Raw genomic sequence first — 13,377 nt, 5'->3', positions numbered from 1 at the left:
TTCTTTCTTTTTCACAATTTTAAGGTTGGATACTGATTTTTCTATAACTAGTAAAATGATAGCAAAAATCTAAATAATGGAAAGAGGGTTAAAGAGAGAAGGAAGATCTACTTACTAATAAACTTTTCTATCTCTTTCATCCAATTGAATCCGAGTAAACGCTTCTTTTTCTTTGTCTCTCAACACCTAAATCTAATGGAAATTTACCATTTTTTGTTTGTTAAGTGGGGTTGAGGAGAGATATTTGGGGAAGGAATTGGTTGAGATGGGTAGAGAGATAGTATAGTTACAATTTTATTATTACTTATTTATTTATTTATTTATTCTATCTTATTTTTACTGCTGCTACATCACTTGTACCATCATTTCAGTTTTGGACCCTTGTTATATAGTGTTTGACTTGTTTTACTCTATAGTTGGCTAACTCATAATACTTATGGTAAAAAATACATAGAATTCATGATACTTATGGTGGAAGACATTTCTTTTTATTGGCACATTTTTAGTACTTACCAAGTTGTTTTTGCAATGATTTTTGTATGTCATTTTTAATTATATTAATTCTTTGTTGCTATATCGAATGAGATATCGAATGAGGTGAATAAGCTAATGAGATCTAACTATGATTGATTTTAATACCAATAATGACAACTATTTAACAAAGCAGCCACACATACTATCATTCTTTACTTCAAACATTGCGTTACTTATTGAAATTCTAATACTTTTTCTATTTGGTTATCTTTGTTTTACTATTATGTACCGTAAAACTTGACGAAAAGACTGTCATTGTGCTAGTAACAAAACTTTGAAATGCTTTATTAGACCTTGTTTATTGTTTCTTAAATGACTATTGGTATAGGTGTTGCCGTGAGTTTAAGGGTGTAAATGTATCATAGAGGGACTTGAAGGGGAAAATGCCAAATTGACGGGAAATGCATTTCTTATGGTACCCCATTTGGGTTCGTAGATTGTTGATCTCGCTTATGAATTTTTTGATTTTTTCAATCCTGTGGGGTGGTCATGTAAATATATTTTGGATTTATATTCTTATCTAATTATCTTTATATTATTGATTTTTTACTGAGTTATTCAACTAATAATATATATTTGAAGTAGGCCTTTATCTAAAGATAAGGCCATGACTTACACATATAGGTACAAATAGAGTTCATATTGTTTGTTATTTATAGGAAATTAAAGATGACAAGAGGACTTACCCTTAAAGTCTTAACATGATAGCAGTCTATAGATGTTGAACATCATTACAAATAGTGAGAATATTTTATCTTGTATTGTTTGAACAACTTTTTTTAGGAAATGATTGAATACTACTCTTGTAATGAAAATAAAATAGATTATGAAATCTCAGGAATGAAATTCATGCCGCTTAATGGGTTAAGAGTATTTCATAAGGGTTTTATTTAGTTAAAAAATGAGTATTTAAATTAAATTTTTATTAAAAAAATGTTATCAAAATTTTATTTGAATAATAAATTTTATTATAGCACAAGATTAATTTATAAATACTCTATTATAACATATTATAAATTAAAGATAGTTATATTACCTATATTATAGCTTTTTAATAAAATACTACGAAACGTTTTCATAGGCATACCTTTTTCTTTAGTTACATTTATGTTCATTCTTTTAACTAAACAAAGTGTTTTTGTCATTGATAGTTAAATCTTTAAAAAATTTTTTTACTAAATCATCCGTACAAATACACTCACTAGAAATATTATTACAAGATTCATCAAATTTTCTCTTCAATCATAAGTACAAATACACTCATTAGATTCTTCCCTAACTAAAGTTCTCTTAAATAACTAAAATTTTCTTATTAAAATATCAATATCAATATCAAATCTTATAATCAAATTTTCCAAGATTTTCTTTGTGGGACAAAATAAAACATTTGCCACGAAAAACTTTGAAAGAGTATTTGAAATTTTGTTATCAGCTTCGGCCTAAAATATATTTAGATAAATCATACTCCTCTAACATTGATTAACATTGATCTACCAAATTCTTGTAAAGTATAATTTTTTCATTTGGTTAGGAGCCATGAAGAGAAGTGATGAAAAAAACCGTTCTCTTCACAATTTTTTTGAAAGGTCACACTAATAAATTCTACTCCATAGTCCCAACTAATTTTAGTAATTAAAAAACATTTTTTTTTTTTTAATTTTGAACTCTTTTTACAATTAAGTTTAGTTCACAAGTTTTTTTTTTATTTTTTTATTTTTTTTATTTTTATTTTTTATTTTTATAAATCAAGCCTATAAAATACTCTGTAATCATTCCACCCCACTCCTCGTTGATTCCTACCAGTATTTTTTTAATAAAAGATTACATACTCAAGTGTGTTCGAGGGTACGATTCTCGGAGCTTGATCGTAATCATTCCACCACAGTCCTCGTTTTTTTTTTTTTTTTTTTTTTTTTTTTTTTTTTTTTTTTTTTTTTTTTTTTTTTTTTTTTTTTTTTTTTTTTTTTTTTTTTTTTTTTTTGGATAAATCAAGTATATAAAATGCTCGTAATCATTCCACCTCAGTCTTCGTTGATTCCTACAGATATTTCTTCAATAAAAGATTACATGTTCAAGTGAGTTCGAGGGCACGATTCTCTCGGGCTTATCAAGCTCTTAAACTTACTTTGTTGCTGACACTCTTTTTAGTTTCTCTCACTCCCTCTCTTTTACTTTTTTGGGACACCATCTTTCTTCCCCTTGTTTTGCTTTCTTATGTTTACAATTATTTTGGCTAGTTTGAATCTATTCTTAATCAAGAAAAGATAGAATTTCATATCTCCCATTTTTTCTTCTTCTCTTCTTTCTGTTTTGATAAGAGTTAGATCTCCCAGCGCTGCCCGCTCAATTTGAGAAACAAAAGCAAAATTATTAAATAAATTAATAGAAGAACGAGTTTTCACATCTTATCTCATCACCAAGAATCAAGTCCTTGGGATCAAATAAGACATACCTCCATTATTTTGACATTGATGGAGAACTTTCTTCCTTCTTTCCATTTAAGCTCAATTCTTTACTTAAACAACGACACCATTGGAAGCCTTCCCAGAAGGTCAAATAACTATAGAGTTAAGCCCGAACTTCCTAGAGCCTAGAGAAAAGCCCGTGGAAACCTACTAGGAATTATATAATTGGATGCGATGAGAGAATACAAGTAGGCTGACTACTTACCGAGTGCTTTTTCACTCACCGTATTTTAGATTTCTTTTTCAGATATTTGCTAACTGTCACTCGAGGTGGTGGAGCATTTGAGAGCTGCACTGTCACTTAAGGGTCGTTTATGAGTGTCGATCCGGTCGGTGTACTTTGGGTCTTTTATATTTTGTTTGAAACAGTATCACGAACCCTTTCTTCGTTTGTAACAAACCTTAACAACACATGGGTGCATTGCTTTTTAATTTGTTTTAGCGGTGGCTTTGTTTGATTTTAAATTGTATTATTTTAATGTTTAATTTAATTTTACTTTTATTTTATTTTCCTTTCTTTTTGTCATTTTGGTCACGGTTTGAGATTTGAAGTCTCAAAAATCACGTAACGAAAGACCCAATAACTCTTCGTCTAGCGAAAACAGTTTGTTGGACCAATCAACCTAGACCTCTGATACTAAGTTTAGTTCATAAATTTCTTGGCTAAATCAAGCATATAACATGCTCGTAATCATTCCACTCCGGATCTCGTTGATTCCTACAAGTATTTCTTCAATAAAAGTCCAAGCAATTAATTACATGCTCAAGTGTGTTCGAGGGCACGCATGCTAGTAATCGTTCCACCCTAGTCCTCGTTAATTCCTACAAGTATTTCTTCAATAAAAATCCAAACAATTAATTACATGCTCAAGTTTGTTTGAGGACACGATTTTCAATCTCATCAAGCTATTAAGCTTTCTTGTACCGGTCTAAAATGAATCAAGATTGTAAATGGAAATAAAAAAATTCAAACATGGCGTCGCACAAACTTTAATTGGAGACCTTCAGTGTGTTAGATTAATGTGATAACCAACTACACCACAACACCATTAAAAGACTTCCGAAAAGGTCAGATAACTATAGAGTTAAGCCCGAACTTCCGAGAGCCTAGAGAAAAGCCCGTGGAAACCTACTAGGAATTGGATAATTGGATGCGATGAGAGCCTACAAGTAGGCTGATATCTTACCAAGTGCTTTTTACTCACCACATTTTAGATTTCTTTTTCAGGTCTTCGCTAACTGTCGCTCGAGATGAGGGAGCATTTGAGAGCTGCATTTTCACTTGAGGATCGTTTATGAGTGTCGAAAGAAGCATGGGACACGTTCTTGATGTTGTTCTCAAAGAAGAACGATACGAGGCTACAACTTCTAGAGAACGAACTATTATCAATTTCACAACGTGACATGACAATTGCAAAATACTTCCACAAAGTCAAGTCGATCTTACAAGAGTTTACTGAACTAGACTGGAAGTCTGCAATTGGAGAAGATCGAATGAAGAGAATCATTATTCACAAATTGTAACCATAATATGGAAGCATCATTATTGCTGTACAAAGATGGTTCACTCAACCATCACTTGTAGAATTTAAAAATTTGTTAGCCGGCCAAGAAGTCATGGCCAAACAAATGGGAGACATCATATTGACGGGTGAAGAAAAAGCACTCTACACAAGTGAAATTCGGAGCAATAATAAGTCGTCTACCAAACGTAAATACAAAAATGGTGACAAAAGAAGAATTCATCAAAGAACTGCACAACCTGAGAGAGCTCAGAAGAATGACAACAAGAGTTCTCACGGAAATAGATTTGAATGTAATTGCTACAATTGCGGGAAGAAGGGCCACATGTCCAGAGATTATTAGTCCAAGAAAAAATAAGACAAAAGCAATGTGTCATCCTCCAACATGGAAATGGAGGAGGAATGGGATGCAGAGGTACTATATGTCATAGAAGAAGACGAGCTAGCACTCATGGTGACGATAGGAGATCATATCGATTACATGAATGACTGGATCGTTGATTCAGGATGCTCAAACCATATGACTGACGATCAGAGAAAATTGCAAGACAAGAAAGAGTACAAAGGAAGTCGTATGGTACACACAAAAAATAACACACAGTTGTCAATTGCTCATATCGGCAATACGACAATCATGTCTGACAATAAATCTGATACAATGTCACTACATAATGTTTATCATGTGCCAGGTATAAAGTGAATTTGTTGTCAGTGTCACAACTAACAACATCAAGAAACTACGTCTTGTTTGGGCTAGAAGATGAGAAAGTCTATGAAGATGTTAAGATAATAGGAAAGCCGACAATAGAAAGGCGAAGAGTGGAGTCCGTTTACGTCCTATCTACAAAGGCTGCCTATGTTGACAAGACCTGAAAGAATGAGATAACATCTCTATCGCATGCAAAATTGGGACATGTTGGCTACCACAAGTTGAAATTGATTATGGAGAAATCCATGCTCAAAGGCCTACCTCAACTTGAAGTCAAAACAGACGTTGTTTACACAGGATGTCAATATGGTAAAGCTCATCAGTTACCATACAAAGAGTCAAATTTCAAAGTAAAGAAACCATTAGAGTTAATTCACTTTGATTTGTTCGGTCCAGGAAAACAAGCATCGATTAGTGGAATCGGTATACGGTGATGTTCATTGACTACTACTCAAGATATGTGTGGATTTTCTTTATGAAAGAAAATTCTTTGGCACATTTTCAAAATTTCAAGAATTCAAGATGAGGATCGAAGAAGAAGTAGGAGTGAAGATTTGTTGCTTACGTTCGGACAATGGCGGAGAATACTCGTTAGATGAGTTTGATCAATCTTTACATGAGTATGGGATACGTCGTTAGTTTACATGTGCCAACACACCACAAAAAAATGGTGTAGCAAAAAGAAAGAATCGACACCTTGCATAAATCCTTTGAAGCATGTTACACGCAAAGAATGTTCCAGGAAAACATCATCATATTAAGGTAAACACAAAAAATGTTCTAGGAAAACATCATCATATTAAGGTAAACGTCACGCAATCATCATACTCGTCATATTGCCATAGAGTGCATCAAACATCTCAAGTACGTCATTTATCGAAATATATATACACAACGCACATCATCAGGTATCATAACTCACACATCTCATATACTAACATACGACATCATACGATACAGCTCATACATCATCATAATTCATACATCAGTCATATACTAACATACGACATCATATGATACAACTCATACATCATCATATACTAACATATGACATTGTACGACACAGTTCATACATCATCGTAACTCATACAATTTTAGCCTATCCTATAGTAAGGCCACTTACTTGGTTGGCTTCAGTCGAATTTCTTTCTAACTCTAGATATGATTGCTTTCATTCTTCGAATTCGTTCTCACTTGTATTGAGGCTTCACCTATTTTGAACTTAAACTTAATTGCTTGAATAAAAATCGAATTCCACCATTTGCTTAAACTTAACTGCTTGAATAAAAATCGAATTCCACGTTTTCATTGTTTCTAAATTGTCTTTGGTAGTAAAACTTAAATTAAAAATATGTCAATATTATTTCATGCTGCTTCATCATTTAATCCAAGTATGGTTTGTTTTAATAAAATATTCTCTACGTACACCCTGTTTCTTTCCCTATGTTTTACTTTGTTGCTGTCACTCCCTCTCTTTTACTTTTTTGGGACACCATCTTTCTTCCCCTGGTTTTGCTTGGTTAGGTTTACAATTATTTTGGTTAGTTTGAATCTATTCTTAATCAATAAAAGAAAGAATTTCATATCTCCCATTTTTTCTTTCTTTCATTATGTTCATAATTATCTTTGCCAATTTTAAATTGATTCTTCAATTAGGATAAAAACAAAATTTCATATCTCCCACTCTCCCTTGCTCCATTTGTGTTTCCTCTGTTTTTTCTTTTTATTTGGTTAACATTTTTTTTTTTTTTGTATTTACCCTTTTTTGTTTTCTATATTTTTTAGCAAAATTGTCTCACAGTTGTAGGAGAGGTTTAGAAGAGATACGTGGGGAAGCAGTTGTGTAAGATGGGTGGAGAGACAGTATTATTTATTTATTTATTCTATTTTTAGGTTTTTTACCTTATATCCCTATAAAAGAAAATTAACTCGGGTATTTCTCTCTGTAATACCTGAAGAAAGAGAAATAGAAGAAGAAAAAAAAATAGGAAAAGTCGAGAGGGAGAGGGAAATAGGTAAGTTTGCCCCTCCAACCATTAGAGGGGTCCAAATGAAACCTATACAGAGTCGTGCGAGAGAGAAATAGTGAGAGAAAGGGGTAGAGAGAACCTAGAGAGAGGAGAAAGAATGAACCGTCGGAAGACTCACAGAAAATTTCCGTCGAGTCTATTCCGGTCAAGATCATGATGCAAGGAACCTTTTTTGGAAGGGAAAAGAGAATGTGGGTGGCCGGAGTCCCATTTTTCATCAAGAAATCGAAAAACCCGCAAGGTAAGATCTTGAACGTTTTCTCAGATCTACTGTTTTCCTTTGTGAATCAAGATCTGAAATCTTGATATATTCATCCAGGAACAATTCTACGCACCATCTGAGAAGAAGTTTGGCCGAGATCTTAACCCGAAGGTGGAGATCCGAGAATCGTCCGAGAACGGTGAGCGAACTTTCGACGCTCTTAACTCGTCCAGTAGTCAAGCGAAAAATTAGAAAGAAAATACTAGGACGTAGCTTGTAACACGATTTAGAACTTTGTCGAGGAAATCATATCTATTCGAACTACGAATCAAAAGATATGAAAATCGGAAAGTGGACGCTGTGTTACGGATTACAGAAGATAGAAAAAAAAAAAAGAAGAAAAAGGGTCGGCCGGCGAGCGACCGTGGGCGGCGGGACAGGCGCCGGACACGTGTTGACCTTCGGCTGGAGCAATTGCTCCAGCGAGGGGACGACACGTATCGCCTGCAAAAAAGAAAAAGAAAAAAACAACCTGAGACGAACCGCAAACGCGTGCCGAGCCGAATGGGACCGGCCGACCCGCGACTGCGCAGAGCTACCGTGCGTGGTAGGTGTCACGGTCTTACCTTCTTGACCGTGCGGCGTCGTGATCTATACACGCTCACGACTAGCCTTAAGGGGAATTAAGCCCCAATTTTTCGCCCCGGCTTTGTGGCTTCGTCGGACCTTAGGCGAGGTTTGTCTTCGCCAATCGAACATCGCTTGTGCGGAATCCAAGCTTGTTCAACCACATACGTCGCCTGTGCGTCTATGTTCAATCATTTGCGACACATCCGACTTGCCTCTACGCTAGACCAACTCATTCGGCTCGACCTTACCTCTACTCGAGCCAAGGTCTCTCAATATAATGTCGCATCTCATCTTGTCATCTCGATCCCCATCGATAGGGTTCATATGTCTTGGCGCCATCCCGAGTCTCGGGATGTCATCGGCCATCATAACTCATTCGGTCATGCCATCGAGAATGGGCCCGCGTGTCGTTCATCTCATCGGGACTTCCCGAACATCCATCCATCTGGGTTCTATCGAGGCATAGGCCCTCCCCTGCCCATGTCGAGTCATTTACGGATACCGTCCCTGAAAGCGGGTGTATGTAGCAACCTCCAACACGCGGGCTAGGGCGCAATACTGGCACACTCGTGCCGTCCGGTACTGTCCTTCAAAAACCCATTTCAAAGGAAGTCGCCCGAGACACTCGTCTCGACACGCTCGCCCACACTGTGACACACGTATGTGCCACAGGGTAGCTCACTTAGGCCACAGGGCCCAGGGGTGGTGGAGAGCTAACACCATGGTACCCCTATAGTACATTTTGAGCCATTTTCATTCTACCAGGTGTAGACATGATTTTGGTGAGGTGTCATACGGTGTCGTGCATTGTCCGTCCAATGTTCGATTGACACCAAACTTGGCGAGCATTCATATTTCATATGGACGGACTTAACTCCCAAACCGCATGCTCAAATTCCTTCCAAAACCCCAACTTTTGAGGTTAAGGCCCGGGGCCCTACCTAGCCCTTCAACAAGCCTATCTTGTCCTTCATGTCTATGCTGATGTCTCTGTTATGCTTATGTCTCAACATATATCTTCAATACCCACTTTGCGTGGTGGTGTATTGGATGATGCATCGTCCTCCTCGATCGCATCATGGCATTCTTCTATGTTGGCCTGCATATGGCCGGATGGGGCGTCTCTTGAGGGACGCCCCTTTACTTGTCATGGCGTGAGGGTCACAACCTACTCTCTTCATACTATGGTTGTGACATTCTCCTCCACTTAACTTAGTCATCGTCCTCGATGACTTACTCGAGTCACAATCATATTGCAAAAAAGAAAAAGAAAAAAAACAACCTGAGACGAACCGCAAACGCGTGCCGAGTCGAACCGGACCGACCGACCCGCGACTGCGCAGGGCTACCGCGTGTGGTAGGCGCGCGTTCGGCCTGCGATTGGCACATGTCCACGTGCGTGGCCAATGCATTGCTGGCGCGTGAAACAGCTGTTTTGGCTCGTTTTCCTTCTATTTGCCTGATTTTTGTCCCATATCGAGTTCTAATACTATTTTTACTTGAATAGGGACCTAATGTAAAGAAATCACTATTTTTGGACACCTCACGGGTAAAGAAACGCTAGCAAAAGAGCACGCATCAACTGGGTAAATCACCACCCGGTATTTAGGAAGAAATACTTGTAGGGTTCGCTTGGATTGTATGTATGCATGTTAGTAATTTTTCCTTAAATTAGCTCTCCATGAATGAGATTAGTCATGTGGATTGTTATGATGTGTTGGGTGAATTATCTGAGTGTTGCATATATGCTTTAAGCTTCCGTTGTACGTATGCATGTGTTTAATTTATGTTGGAATTGTGTATTCCGTGTTCCGGGTGCTCGATGGATGAATTTGCCCCATTGAGTGCGAACTTCGTGTTCTGGGTGCTGGATGGAGGCCATCGCCCCGTTGAGCCAGCGTGCCTAGTTTGCATGAATTATATATTATGATGTTAGAAGACGGTTGCATGCACACTCTGTTAATTGCTAGGGCCCATTTCTATGATAAGTTAAGGGATTACTGTTAGGAGTGATATGTCGCTCTAGCCAGACTTGATTTTCCTCTAGGAACTTAGCGGTTTACCACGGCTACAAGGTAACTCAGGAGTATTCATAGATTGCTAGCATGAGAACGGTATCTATAGTTTCGTGGGAGGACCAAGGGTCCCTGATCAGTCCTTCCTACTCTTAGCCATTTTGCATGGGAAATGTGTCCCCACATCGTACAACCCATTAGCTGCATGGGAACGGGTTGGGTCGCGCCCCCCATAGGAGGACTATGTGGGCGTAGGGGTATTCAGCACACCCCTAGGCTAGATACCATGTAGTCCCAGATAGCCTTGTAGAAGTAGCACCTCATAGAGAGATACCGGTCATAGTAGCTTGGCGTAAGGAACCTCTAGGCGTTTCATGAAAGACGATGAATCGGTGAAACCCAAGGGGCAAGCTCCAAGGGACTAAGATTAGAACCAAGTGTCCTAGAAGCGAATTAGGAAACAATGGGAACCTCTTAAATTAAGATGCGAAGAGAGCCTACAAGTAGGTGGCTTACTGAGTATAATTTTAATACTCATTCCTTTCTACCTGCTTTTGTCAGGTGCCGGTCTAGGTGGATGAGCGTTCGAGAGCTGTGCGGTCACAGAAAGGGTCGTTCCGGAGCGTCAGTCCCTTTTCGGTTCTTTAGAGTCTTTTGTATTTCATTTTATATTTGCAATTTCTTTTGTATTAATTTCGAAACAAAACTTCTCTCTCTTTTGTTTTAATTCAATGGTATTTTTATCTTTTTACTTTTCTTTTCTTTTCTTTTATTTTCTTTTTGTTTGTTTTCAATTTCGTCTTGTTAGTTACGATTCGGTTTTTCGAAGCCTCGAAAATCGGGTCGTGACACTCTCTTATTTCATCACGCTCCCACGTTACCTCCTCGGTATGGTGGTTTCACCATAGCACTTTAACGAATGCAATGCACCTGTTGCGTAGCACTTTCACTTCTCATGTTAAAATTCGATTGGTTTTTTCTCGTAACTTAAATATTCGTTGATTTGGGGGGGCTCGTAGTCTATTATGTGTATAGAACCTGTCATGTATTTACTCAACATTTACAAGTGAACTACCTCATGTACTTTAGAGAGGGAGGGAGGTAGGGCTAACTTATACGCTATGGACCAATTTGCTCGAGAATTTCAACAGGTACAATGCATCTAGGACTTACTTGCCCTTACATCCGAACCTCAAGACGTCTCTCGTGGGTGCCACCTTTATGCATACTAGGTCCCCTACCTCAAACTCTAAGTTTCTACGTCTTACATTGGCTTAACTTTTTTTTTTTTCTACTTTGAGCGGTACGCATCTTCACTTAAATTTTCTGGATAGTCTCATTGGCGGCTAGGACCAACTCGGGTCCTACTAGCTCTCTCTCACCTATCTCGTCCCAACATAGTGGGGATTTGCACCGTTTCCCATACAGGGCCTCGAACGGTGTCATTCCAATAGTGGCTTGAAAGTACAACTTCCCTTAAAGTTTAATACGCAAGCGCGTAACGTGTCCTCTAAGATTTGGTTTAGGGCCCCGTTTGTCCATTTGTTTGGGGATGGAAGGCGGTGCCAAAGTCGAGCTGAGTACCCAACGCTTTTTGAAGTCCGCGCCAAAATGCTAACGTAAAGCATGGATCTCGATCCAACACTATAGACACTAGAACTCCATGTAGTCTTACTATTTCTTATGCATACAGTTGCGCCTAGTAAGAAGTGTGCGACTTGGGCAACCTATGGACAATTACCCAAATCACTGTATAACCTTTAAGCATTTTGGGTAATCCTACTATGAAGTCCATTGCTACGTTTTCCCACTTCCACTCCGGTATACTTAGTGGCTGTGACATCCCCGCTGTCTTTTGTCTAGGAGCTTTCACTTGTTGACAAACTTAGCAGTTGCTCATAAACTCGGCCATGTCTTTCTTTATGCTCTTCCACCAGAAATGTTATTTTAAATCTTGGTACATTTGAGTACCTCCTTGGTGCATGGAAAATGGCAAGTTGTGAGCTTCCGTTAGTATCACTTTCCTTAACTCCTCTATTTCCGAGACACGTAGGCATCCCTAATATAATAGTCCTTTATATGAAGACTTTGAGAATTTGTCTACTGGACTTTCGTCTAGCTGGCCTAGGACTTTATGTAGGTTAGAATCCTGTTGTTGGGAGGTAATAATTCTCTGTCTAACTGTAGGTTGCACTGCGAGTCAGGCTAGCTGTGCTATGACTCTCTCTGTCGCTACAACTATGTTGGCTTGCTCGAATTCTCTTTGTACCTTTACTTTCCTCGTAATGAGGGTCGACAGTGGGCCAACAAGTGGATTGTCTTTCTATTCAATGCGTCGGCGACCATGTTTGCTTTTCCAAGGTGGGACTGATATCTACAGCATAGTCCTTCACCAATTCTAGCCACCTTTTCTGCCTCATATTTAACTCTATCTAGGTGAAGAAATATTTTAAACTCTTGTGGTCGGTAAAAATTTTAGTTTCTCTCCATACAGATAGTGTTGCTAAATTTTTAGCGCAAAAACACTGCAACGCCCAAATCCAGGTTGTGGGTAAGGTAATTCTTTTCGTGTTTTTTTAGTTGACGGGACGCGTATGCAACAACCCTACCGTGTTGCATTAGCACACATCCTAGTCCCTTCTTGGAAGCGTCACTATAAACTACGTACCCTTCTAAGCTCTCGAGTACTATGAGTACCAGAGCGGTTACCAATCTCTCTTTTAGGTTCTAGAAGTTTGTCTCACAAGCATCATTCCATTAAATGGTACCCCTTTTCTCATTAACTGTGTCAAAGTGGAGGCTATCCTAGCGAAGTTCTGCACGAACCTTCGAATAGTATCCCGCTAGTCCCAAGAAACTCCGTACTGCTGTTATCGTAGTTGGACATTCCCACTTTGTGACCGCTTCGACCTTAGTGGGATCTACGGATACTCCATCTTTTGACACCACGTGTCCTAGGAAAGAGACTTGTTGTAATCAAATTCGCACTTTGAGAACTTGGCATACAATTTGTCCTCTCTTAGGGTGACTAGGATTTTTAAGAGGTGTTCTTGGTGTTCCAGGTCTGTTTTCGAGTACACTAGGATGTCATCAATGAACACGATCACAAAAGTGTCTAGACAGTCCTTGAACACTCGGTTCATTAACTCCATTAACACAGCTGGGGTATTGGTGAGACCGAATGACATCACTACGAACTTGTAGTGATCGTACCTTGTCTCAAATGTTGCCTTTGGTACATCTTTTTCTTACTCTTTATTTAATGGCAA

At 38.2% G+C, this 13,377-nt stretch overlaps 1 long non-coding RNA gene across 1 annotated transcript; it reads left to right on the top strand.

Annotated features, from left to right (window-relative positions):
- Positions 1-6,922: 6,922 nt before the first annotated feature.
- Positions 6,923-7,709, top strand: LOC111493902. Its single transcript, XR_002720083.1, has 2 exons — positions 6,923-7,502; positions 7,581-7,709. It is a non-coding gene; the product is annotated as an uncharacterized LOC111493902 (long non-coding RNA).
- Positions 7,710-13,377: the final 5,668 nt, after the last annotated feature.

Source organism: Cucurbita maxima, unplaced genomic scaffold (genome assembly GCF_002738345.1).
Source record: "Cucurbita maxima cultivar Rimu unplaced genomic scaffold, Cmax_1.0 Cma_Scf00019, whole genome shotgun sequence".
Lineage (NCBI taxonomy): Eukaryota > Viridiplantae > Streptophyta > Magnoliopsida > Cucurbitales > Cucurbitaceae > Cucurbita > Cucurbita maxima.
The sequence above is the reverse complement of the archived record's forward strand: the minus strand, read 5'-3'. Positions and strand labels throughout refer to the sequence as shown.